At 40.8% G+C, this 11692-nt stretch overlaps 1 pseudogene; it reads left to right on the forward strand.

Moving 5' to 3' along the window:
- Nucleotides 1-596: 596 nt before the first annotated feature.
- LOC139707028 (transcription factor JunD-like) lies at nucleotides 597-11327 on the forward strand (annotated as a pseudogene).
- The last annotated feature ends 365 nt before the right edge of the window (nucleotides 11328-11692 follow it).

Here is an 11692-nt window from a genome sequence, read left to right on the forward strand (position 1 = left end):
AATAGCTGTGCCCATCCTGTGCTGAAAGGGGGAGAGAAGGTGCTGAAGGCCACAGAGCTTAAAAAAAATCAGAAGGGCATGTCCTTTGAAAACATGCTTTTTAAATCTGGCTGGGCTCTTTCACAAATAGGGCAGGGACATTGCTAGTTGCTGTACAGTGCCTCTTCTGCATCCATAATACAAAGACAGTGCTGAAAACATGCTCACATTTATGCAAAAAAGTATTATCATCAGTTGGAATTCTGTAAATGGAGATACTCTGTGGTTAGCAGAGTGGTTCAAGGTGAACCATTGAAGATGTGGGGTTCAAATGTGACCAGAGCCCAAAGGTAATTGTCCCTTAGACTCAGTGGTGTCACAACCATGGATATCTCAGCAATATCTCTTTCATTCATTTCAGATGGAGTTTTCAAGGAGCAGTGGAGAGGCCAGGTGACAGTGAGGCTGGTGTAGGAGTGAACTTGATGGAAAACCATGGCTAATGAAGAAGAGCAGAGCCATTTTGTATGCTAGTGGATGCTGGTGGAATTGGGCCAAGCCAGACTGCAAAGGTTCCAGGGCTAGAGGGAAAAACCTGCAATCCCAGAGTGTTAAATATGTCATCGGAGGATGAGTCATGTGGACAGAATGCAGAGGATCAAATTGGTGGAGTGGGCGTGGCTCTCAAAACAATGGAGGTAAGAGGCCAGATGCTGGGTGGCGCCTATGAAAAAAGTGGAGAGGACCTTGTGGGCAGAGCTGGTGAGGCAGAGTCAGCCTGAGTGAATGGAGCCCAACTTGTAAGAACAGTGGGCGGGGAGAAGACAGGGGGAGAACGTGGGAGGCAGCACCCTACCCAGGACCCCTTAGGTGAGCACAGCCTAGGAACCAGGAGGCACAGTAATGCAGGAGCAGAGGGCATGGTGTGTGCATCCACAGGAGGCAAATGGAGTCAGGAGAGGCATCCATCTGGTAATTCTGTCAGGATTCACTGTGGACCCAGAGGGGAAGCAGGGTCTTTGGCCTCTGAGATAGTAATGTGACCTCAATGTCTGCTCCATTGGGGGCCTCAGTTTCCCCTCTTACCCACTGAGGCAATGGAGGGAGGCTGAAGATGCCATGGCACAGCCTTTCTTTCTTCCTCCCACTCATTGGATGCTGTGCACTTTCTATATTTTCAGGTTGGTTGGGTCCCATGGGGTTTCTTGAAGGGGTCCTTGGGATATCGCCTGAGACACTTTGTTTTTGGGGAACAATAATTTTTTTTTTCCTGTGTGTTCACAGAGACTTCTCTTGGTGCCTGCTGTTTACATATTGAGACCCTGAAGTCCAGAGAGGGTGAGCCTGTGATGCAGCCGTCACTTGCTGGAGTCTGATCTGGATCGCACAGTCCCCTTCACTCACTCACTCACAGGCAGGGGTTTCATAGCACCTGGGCAATAAAAAAAGCATTGATGAGGGAAGAGGCCTTGGCTCTTTCCAGGTGCTACTTTGGGACACTCCCTAAGTCTGTAAAGTGGGACACAAAGTGACATCTGACTCTCAGGTTGGTGTAAGGCCAAGTTCCAGCTTCATGATTCTCTAAAAGGCAATTTGCAATGGATGGGGCAGGGGATATATTTTGACAGTATTATCATTTAGTATTTTTTTAAAACATTCATTTTTTAGTTGTAGGTAGACACAATACATTTATTTTATTTTTATGTTATGGTGAGGCTTGAACCCAATGCCTCATGCACTCTACCTCTAGGCAAAACCACAGCCTTCATTAATTTTATATATGGAAACATAACTCCTTGAAAAAAAAAAAAAAAAAAAAAAAAAAAAAAACTATAGTACCAGGCTCTGTCCTAGGCAGAGAGGACACAGACATGAACAAAACAGCAAGGAATCTCTGCTCTCGTTTTTGTGGGGGCTACCATTCCCCTGGACTGACCCAAGAATTCAGGCACTAAAGAGACATGAAGTACTGACCCCCTTTAGGCATCTGATCTAATGTTACCATCCATGGCAATGTTTTACCTTCTCAATTATTCTAAAACACACCCTTCTCCATATCATTTAGCTGCCCCAATCCTTTCCTACCTGTGAGATAAAGGTCTCCTTAAAGATCCCTTCCTTGCTTGCTTCTCCAGTTGCATCTCCTCACCCCTCTTTTAGGTTTCAAGAATTCCTGTCTCATCCCTACTTGTACTTACTGCTCTGCGTAATGTGGGTACTTTCCCATTGTTAGAAGTGCTAAGTCCTAATTAGACACTAGATGGTATCAGAACTGTACTTTTGACATTTTTCTATCTTCCACCAGAGTATCTGCCTACTTATTGGCTGGCTTGGTTAAGAAATACTTTAGAAAACTCTTCAGTACTTGCTTTACAAGCAGCTTTTTATTTTTTTTTGTACAAATCTTCATTAATTGTATGTATGAAATTAATCATCCAGCTATGAAAGGGAGTATTACACTAACTACCCAGTGTATATGTGTGTGTGTGTGTGTGTGTGTGTGTGTGTGTGTGTGTGTGTGATATCACACACACACACACACACATATATTTTTTTCAAAATTTATTCAGAAGTGGGATAAGGATTTCAATTCAATCATGGCCTCTTTCTACACCTGTTGTGCCTGGAATGTTTCAGGAGTCCTTACTAATATTGCAGGTATTTCTTTCTATTTTCTATGCTATGATTATTAAAAGCCATTAAATAGAATAAATATATCTCAGAGATGCCAAGTGTTATCTCACTTGTAGTTGTTCATTGGGCATCTGTAGGCCTAAGTGAATATTCAGAGCTTTTTGGCAAAAGCATTCCTGTATGGAGCAGAAAAACCACATGAGGCAGGAAAAAGTGTGTTAGTCTTGAAGAAGGCTTTTGTGTTGATGTTTGTGATTTCTCCTTGATATCCACATAAGGTGAGAGGAGAGAACTGGGAAGAAAATGAATATTTGGAAGGCAGGGGAATGTGAAAAATACTGCAATGAGACTGAGCATGACTCAGGTTTGGGTGAAGATATATAAGTACAAGGAGCATTTCTCTGAGCTGGGAACACACCTGTATTTAGCCACGGAGAAGGAAATAATATGAAGAAGACAGAGTGTGGGCATTCAGTTAAGGAGATAGAAAACCAGGAAAATGTAATGACATGAATTTCTGGAAGAGGTGATTTTAAAAAGAAAGGCAGAACCTCTTGTTCTAAAAAACACTAAAAAGTGAGCCACAGGGTGACAAAGGAGGGACCTTGAGTTTTGGTGCCATAGGGGTTTCTGATAATCTCAGTGGAACCTCTGTCCTCAGGTGGTGGGAATTGAAGCCAAATTGAAGATTTATGGAAAAAATAAGGTCAGCATAGTGAAGGCAATAGCTGGAGGTCATTTTTCTGGTTGTTTACAATGAGATAAAGGGAGACTCAACCGGGTGTTAACATTTATGTTCTCAGAGATGTGGGGAGAGTTCATTCCTGCAAATGTTTGTTTGTGACTGCAGAAATCTTTTTTCTATTACCATGTTTATCACCTACACCTTAGAGTTGATTTTTTAGAAGTAATATGGAAGCCCAATAGTAATTTCTGGAGAGTACAAAGGGTGCTGGGGCAGGGCAATCAATGAAAGTAGAAGATAGATAATTAGATATGATCACTGTGTACCATGCATTTGGAAATATTATGCTCAACTCCATTAACATGTGCAGTAAATATTTGTTAATTAAAAACAAATTAAAACTAATTATTCTACTTGATCACTGAAAGGTAGGCACTCAACACTGAGGAAGAGAGTATCCTTATGGTTTGTTTCCTGCTTGTGAAAATGGTCATTGTTAGTCACCTATAAAGATAATGGATTAAATAATTTTGGAAGAAATCGTATGATTTCTTTGATTTGAAGTGCCTTGTTGTCACAGCATGATGAGGTTATCTGATGGTCACTGAAATATTTGAAGTGCTACAGTCCATCCACTGTCAAGGTAGTTTGTGCCGAGTTCATCCTTTGGGACTGTAATATTTTCCTTATTCTTTCACTATTTGTTGCAATCAAGTCACTGAATCTGCCCACCCATAAAATGACAAAGATACTAAGCTCCACATGCAGGATGGGATGCTATTCTCCTGTATTGTTTTGAACTCTTGTATATGAAAGATTTTTTTCCCATCATTTTTATCAATGTAGTCAATATTTCTCAGTAAATATACATTTATTTGTTGCTTTCACTTATAATTTAATATTAAAGTTTTTTATTTTATTGCTCATATTTTCCAGCTTTCAATCTTTCAGGATTTTTACTTTAGTTCTTATGTCATTTATCAGGAATTCACATGTGGGAAACCTTGAGAGACTCTCCTCCTACTCTTCATTCTCTTCCTCCTTCATATGTTAAGGCTCATTTTTTTTTTAAAATTTATCTTTCATGATGCTAGAATCACCACTTTCTCCAGGGAAATATACACATTTTTACTGGTATTTTTAGGGCAACTTGTGTAATTTGTCAGGACCAATGCAAAATGAAAACTTAGACTCCCTGTCTAAAAGCAGGTGACCTCTACCATTGACATCATGCCACAGAAATCTATTTCTTTCTTCTGTGATCTCTTCACATGTCATTGTACAATTTGTCTTTTAATTGTCCTTCTTACTACAGAATTTTAAATTATTAGCAAGACTTCTAACATTCATCTTTTTGTATGCCATATCAATTCTAAATGCAAATTTATGAGAAAGTCACATTGGAGAGCTTACACATCCATGTTGTGTTCATTAATACCAAAGCAGTGAATATGTTACACAGAACCAGTGCAATTGCATTTATTACACCCTGATAACTGTGAACAATTTCTCCAGCTGGTTTGTTAATGAGTTTGAAAGAGCTGGGAGAAAAGTGACTGTGGATTACCCTGCTTTCCCTATCCCTTCACATCCTCAGCTGGAAAGTTGGGTTAACACAGTGAAATACCTTGAGTGACAAAGCTGTCTTCTTTCTATATTTGAATCTAATTCTGGTTCGACATTAATGTGTGTCCTACCTGGGTTTCATCATGCTCCCTTTTTTTTTTATACTTGTGGATAGGACATGGTCACTTTGTACCCAACTCTCTCTTAGCTCCCATATTTCCGTGGCCCACTGGAATTTGTGATAATGGGAATGAAAACTCAATGTTTATGAAGTGTCCAAAAGCACTATACCTGCAGGTTACATTTATGTGCTGTGTTTATACCTGTGGTCCATTGCCTTCTTGGAATTTACTTTTGAAAAATAAGTAGTAAGATAAAATCAATAAAAATTATGATAGCAACAGTGAATATTCAATCAAGAACAGGTCCACTTTGAGCAGGAATCCTGACTGTGTAGGAAGAGCATCATGGGGCTAGTCCTCCTTTCCCTGCCTTCTGGCTTCAACACTCTCTTCATCATCTTTCCCTCCCTCAGTCCCTTGTATCCTCCCTTCCTCCCTTGCACAATAGTAAGAACACTAAGTAGGATATATGTACTCTGAAAACATGTAAGTGAACATTATACTATTGTAAAGTGTAACTACAGAATTATGCTGCAAATATCTAGAAGTTGTTTACCTTATGCAATTAAAATTTTATATCCATTGAAGAGCAGCACCACATTTTACCCTAACCACATTTCTTTGCAAACAGCATGCTACTCTCTGTTTATATATTGCAACTAGAGATTGAACCCACAGCACTTAATTACTGAGTCACTTCCCCAGAGTTTTATTTATTTATTTATTTATTTATTTTAATTTAGAGTCTGGGTCTCACTCAGTTGCTTAGGGCCTGGCTAACGTGATGAGGCTGGTTTTTAACTTGTGGTCCTCCCACGTCAGCTTCTCAAATCACTGATATTCAAGGTATGTCCCACTGTACCCAGCTCACTTAATGGTTTCTCATAGGGATATTTTGTGTTTCAGATTTTATACTCTTCTCAGGTGATGTGTCAGTCATTTCTCTCATTCCAACAGTTGAATCTCTTCGCTGTTCATGCTTTACTGTGCTGTGTAGAAGCTTTTGGTTTAATGGAATTATACTTCTCTGTTCATGGTTCTCTTCCCTGTCCTTTTATTGTCATAGCAAAAGGACCATTACCTAGAGCTATCTTGTAAAGTGTTTCTTCTGTGTTTTCTTTGTATGTTTTGCTCACAAACTTATGCTCTTCTTTCTTTTTTTCTATTTTAGATTAAAAATAGCAACTTCATCTGCTTGTGTTGTATGGCATGATATTTTAATACATATAACACTGTGTAGTGATCATATTTGTCACCTTAGTAGGATGGGAAGAGATTGGTAAATGGGACCCCAGTACTGTCTTCCAGGAATTATACAGGTTCACCTCTCACTTTACATTTTCTCCTCTTTGAGTTGATGTTTGATATGATGTAAGATAAATTTTTGTTTTCTTTCTTCCCTGTGCAGATATTGAGTGTCCTCAGCACCATCTGTTAAAGAGACTAACTATCCTTTATTCATTCTGTATTATTGGCCCCATTCTCAAAGATGATTGTGCAGTGAATGTCTGGGCTTATCCTTGTTCTCTTTTCTGTGCATTGGTCTATATGTTGCTTTCTATTTCAGTAAAACAGTGTTTTAATTATTGTATTTTGTAATTTATTTGATTCTATCTTTTTGGCATTTGTTAAAATTAGCTATACATAACAGTATAATGCATTGACACAGCATACATAAATGGAGTATAACTTCACATTTTTTCTTTTTGTACATGATGCAGAATTACACCAGTCATGTAATTGCATAAGCATGCAGGGTAATAATATCTGATCCATTTCATGATCCTTCAAAACCGCATACCTCTTTCCCTCCCTTACTAACCTCTCTATAAATCAAAGTGTATTTATTCTTCCCTAGTGCCTTCCATTGTGAATTAGCATCTGCACATCAGATAAAATATTAAGCCTTTGAAATTTTGTTATTGGTTTATTTAGCTTAGCATGGTATTCTCAAGTTATATATGCCAGCAAGTGGCATAATTTTATTATTTCTAGGGTTGAGTAATATTCCATACACACACACACACACACACACACACAACACACACACAAACACACAAACATACAGCCACACAGGCTAATCTATCTGTGTGTGGCTGTATGTTTGTTTGTGTGTGTGTGTGTGTATATATATATATATATATATATCTTATATATAAATGTTATATTATTTATATTATATATAACATTTTATTTATTCATTTATATGTTGAAGGATACCTAGGTTGGTTCCGTAGCTTAGCTATTGTGAATACATTGATATGGCACAAGCAATGTATGAGTGTACCTTTGCCTCCCACATTCTCATGAACAATATTATTGCTTGTATTCTTGATAATTGCCATTATGACTGCAGTGAAATAAAATATTGAAATAGCTTTTATTTGCATTTTTCTAATTGCTAAAGATGATGGTCTTTTTAATGTGTTTGTTGATCAATTGTATTTCTTCTTTTGTGAAGTGTCTTTTCAGTTCCTTCATCCATTTGTTGATGGGTTATGTCTCTTTTTTTTTGGCAATAAGTTTGTTGAGTTCTTTATATATCTTGGAGATTTCTGCTCTATTTGATGTGTTTGTGCTAAGGATTTATTCTCCCATTCTGTAGGCTCTCTCTTCATGTTATAGATTGATTCCTTTGCAGAGAATAAGCTTCTTAGTTTGAATCCATCCCATTTATTGATTCCTAATTTTACTGTTTGTATTTTAGGAGTCTTGTTCAAGAAGTCAGGTCCTAAGCTAACAGGATGAGGATGTGGACATTTTTTTTTTGTTAGGGTCTCCATTCTCATGTCTAAATCTTTTATCTACTTTGAGTTGATTTTTGAGCACAGTGAGATATAGAAGTTTAATTTCATCTTTCTACATATGGATTTCCAGTTTTCCCAGCACCAACTGTTGAAGAGGCTTTCTTTTCTCCAATTTATGTTTTTTTCACCTTTGTCTAGTATGGATTGGTCTATATGTCTTTTGGTACTTTTTTTTTTCTTTTTTTACTATGTCTCTGTAGTAGAGTTTAAGGTCTAGTATCGTGATGCCTACTGATTCACTCCTTTTGTTGAGAATTGCTTTGGCTATTGTGGCTCTCCTATTTTTTCAAATGAATTTCATGATTGCTTTTTATAGTTTTATGAAGAATGTCATTGGGAGATTAAAAGGAATTGCATTGAATCTCTATAACTATTTTGTTAGTATCACCATTTTGACTATGATCATTCTGCCTATCCAAGAGTATGTAACATCTTTACATTTTCTCAGAACTTCATTTTCTATCTTTAGTGTTCTGTGGTATTCATTGTAGAGGTATTTTACCTCTTTTTTAGTTTGATTCCCAAGTATTTTATTTTATTCTTTCTTTTTCTTTTTGAGGCCATTGTTAATAGGGTGGTTTACCTAATTTGTTTTTACATTGGATTCATTGCTTCATTGCCGCAGTCCGGCTGCAGCAAACCAGGCGGGGGGTGTGACGAACAACTTGTGTACATTGATACAGCAGGAATGGGAGCTGTTTACTGTAGGACAGGAGCGGTATTTATACATTCCACACAGCTTGTCTTATTAGCATAAACTAGATACAGCAGTCAACCAATAAGGAATCTCCACACTTAATGGCTTGCTTTTGCTACTTCACAAACCACTTCCTCTGGCATTTTGCCAGGCGCCATCCAGACTTGTTTACAGACTCTAGCATTTCTCTGGCAAAATGCCAGGTGCCATCCTGACTTGTTTACAGACTCGAACACTTCATTATAAAAATTCGTTTGGTTTCTGAGTGTTTATTTCATGTTATACTATTTTACTAAATTTATTAGTCAAGAAAGTTTCAGGTGAAATTTTTTGGATTTTCTAAATATAGAAGCATGCCATTAGCAAATAGTGATAGTTTGATTTCCTATTTTTCTATTCATTATCTTTAATTCTTTCTTCTAATTGTTTTGGATAGAGGTTCAAGGATGATGTTGAATAAAATGGCAAAAAAAGGCATCTTTTTGCTTTTTTTCAATTTTAGAGGGAATTCTTTAATTTTTTCTCCCTTAATAATAATGTTTCTGAGGAGCCCCCACATAAGGGCCAGGCACAGAGCCCACTGGCAGGGTGGGTGTTAGAGTCTGTAAACAAGTCAAAATAACACCTGGCATTTTGCCAGGGGAATGTTAGAGTTCATAAACAAGTCTAGATGGTGCCTGGAAAAATGCCAGAGGGAGTGGTTTGAGAAGTAACAAAAGCTAGCCATTAAGTGTGGAGATTCCTTATTGGTTGACTGATGTCTCTAGTTTATGCTAATTAGATAAGCTGTGTGGAATGTATAAATACTGCTCCTGTCCTGCAATAAATGGCTCCCACTCCTGCTGTATCAAGGTACACAAGTTATTCGTCACCACCCCCCCCCCCCCCCGGGTATTTTGCTGCAGCCAGCCGGACTGCGGCAGGTGGGCCCAGGACTGACTGGGCAGGGGAGGGGGTGGGAGACCCCAGGACAAAGGCCCTGGCCACCCTCCCCCAGCGGAGCAAGCCTTCGGTGCAGCAGAGGGTGGAAACACTTTTCTATGGTGATGAGGCACTGAGAAGCCTGGGCAATAGCGTCAGTGGCAGTGGCAGCAACTTTGTGTCCCTGGCCCACTTGTCCCTGAGGCGCCAAGATGGGCGGCAGGCAGCGTGGTGAAGAATGATGCCCTGAAGCTGAGCCTGAGGGAACAGGTGCCAGCAGAGCCAACTCTGGCCCCCCTATCTGCACACTGCACACACAACAGGTGCCCCCTGACAGCCTGCTCTCCAGCCCTACCTGAGGCTGCTCAAGCTCCCCTCTCCTGAGCTGAGTGCCTCATCATCCAGACCAATGGGCTGGTTACCACTACACCGAGGAGCACACAGTTCCTCTACCCCAAGGTGTTGGCCAACGAGAAGCAGGAGTTCACCGAGGACTTTGTCACGGCCCTGGAGGATTTGGAAAAGCAGCACCAGCTTGGCGAGTGTGCAGCCCCACTGCTGCTGCTGCTGCTGCAGCCTCCGCAGGAGGACACTGTCATGCATCGGGCGCCACACCCTCACCCCCCAGCTGACATCAGTCTTCAGGAACCTGAGCAGCTACAGGGGTGGGGCCGGGGGTGCTGCAAATGTCCCCTTCACCTCCAATTCCGTTCCCTTCTCCCCGTCACTGCCGCCCTCCACCCGCCCCCCACGCACTGGGGCTGCCATGCCTAGCTGTGCTCAAGGATGAGCCACAGAAGGTGCCCGACTTGCCAAGCTTCAGCGAGAGCCTGCGGATATCGCTCATCGACATGGACACATAGTAACACATCCAGGCTGAGCGCAATCGGCTGCTCAACCGCATTGCAGCCTCCAAGTGCCCCAAGGGCAAACTGGAGCATCTCTCCCTGGAGGAGAAAGTGAAGAGGTCAAGAGCCAGAACACGACCTGGCGTCCACCAGGAGCCTGCTGACTGAGCAGGTGGCACAGCTCAAGCAGAACGTCCTCAGCCATGTCAACAGTGGCTGCCAGCCGCTGCCCCAGCACCAGGTGCCCTTGTACAGAGCCCAAGCACTGGGTGCATGCGCGGCCCCCCTCCTTGAGGGGCGGGCTCACAAGGGGAGGGAGATGGCGTGAGCGCCCTGGACTTGGGAGGGTGCAACCCTGGCGACCACCTCCCCGAGGGTGCCCAGGACTCAGAGAGGGCCTGGTCCTCAGGGATCCCCATGGGTGCCCTGGGCTTGACAAGCTGGACCCCCTGCTCCTTTAGGGGGGTGGAGTCCATGACCTCCACCCCCCCCCTCTTTTTCCTGCGCTGCTGCCAGGTGTTGCACAAACCCACAGGTTGCCCCTTCCTACACACCACTGCGGAAGGGGTCTCTATGGGGCACAGCCTCCAGGCTGCCTTTTCTTTTTCTGTTTTGCTTTTGGGAAATAGAAGAACAGAGTGTTAGATTCTGCCCCATTTATGTTTCTATTCGTGAACAAATGGTTGTGTGTCCCTGTGTGTTTCCTTGTGTTTTTTTTTTTTAAAGAAATGGGAAAAAGAAAAAAAATATTAAGCCTTTTCCTTGCTCTCACTACCCACTTTTGTCCTTCCAACACCCCTCCTCCCTGCCTTTTTTGTTCTTTGTTTTTGTTTTGCTAGGAGTCCACATTCCTGTTTGTAAACCTTTGTTCCCTGTTTTCTGTTTTCAGTAAAGTCTCCTTACTCCAAAAAGAAGAAGAAGGAAGAGGAGGAGGAGGAAGAGGAGGAGGAGGAGGAAGAGGAGGAGGAGGAGGAGGAGGAGGAGGAGGAGGAGGAGGAGGAGAATATTGTCCATATGTTTACCATAGATAGCTTTTATAGTATTAAGACATATTTCTATTATACATAGTTTTCTAGTGTTTTGATTATGTATTTAGTCAAATGTTTTTTTCTGCATTTATTGAGATTTTTTTTTTATTCTTGTCTTTACATCTATTTAATTAAAAAATATGTTTATTGATTTCTATGTATTGAACCAACCCTGCATCTCTGGGACAAAGCCCACTGATCATGTTGTACTATCTTTTTAATATGATTTTGTATGCTGTTTGCCATAATTTTATTGAGAATTATGACATCTCTGTTCATCAGGAATACTGGTCTGAAATGTTCTTTCCTTGATGTGTCTTTGTCTGGTTTTTTCATCAGGTTGATATCAGTTTCATAGAATGAGGTTAGAAGGTCTTTTCTATTTTCTATTTCATAAAATAATTT

Source organism: Marmota flaviventris, chromosome 9 (genome assembly GCF_047511675.1).
Source record: "Marmota flaviventris isolate mMarFla1 chromosome 9, mMarFla1.hap1, whole genome shotgun sequence".
Classification (NCBI taxonomy): Eukaryota; Metazoa; Chordata; class Mammalia; order Rodentia; family Sciuridae; genus Marmota; species Marmota flaviventris.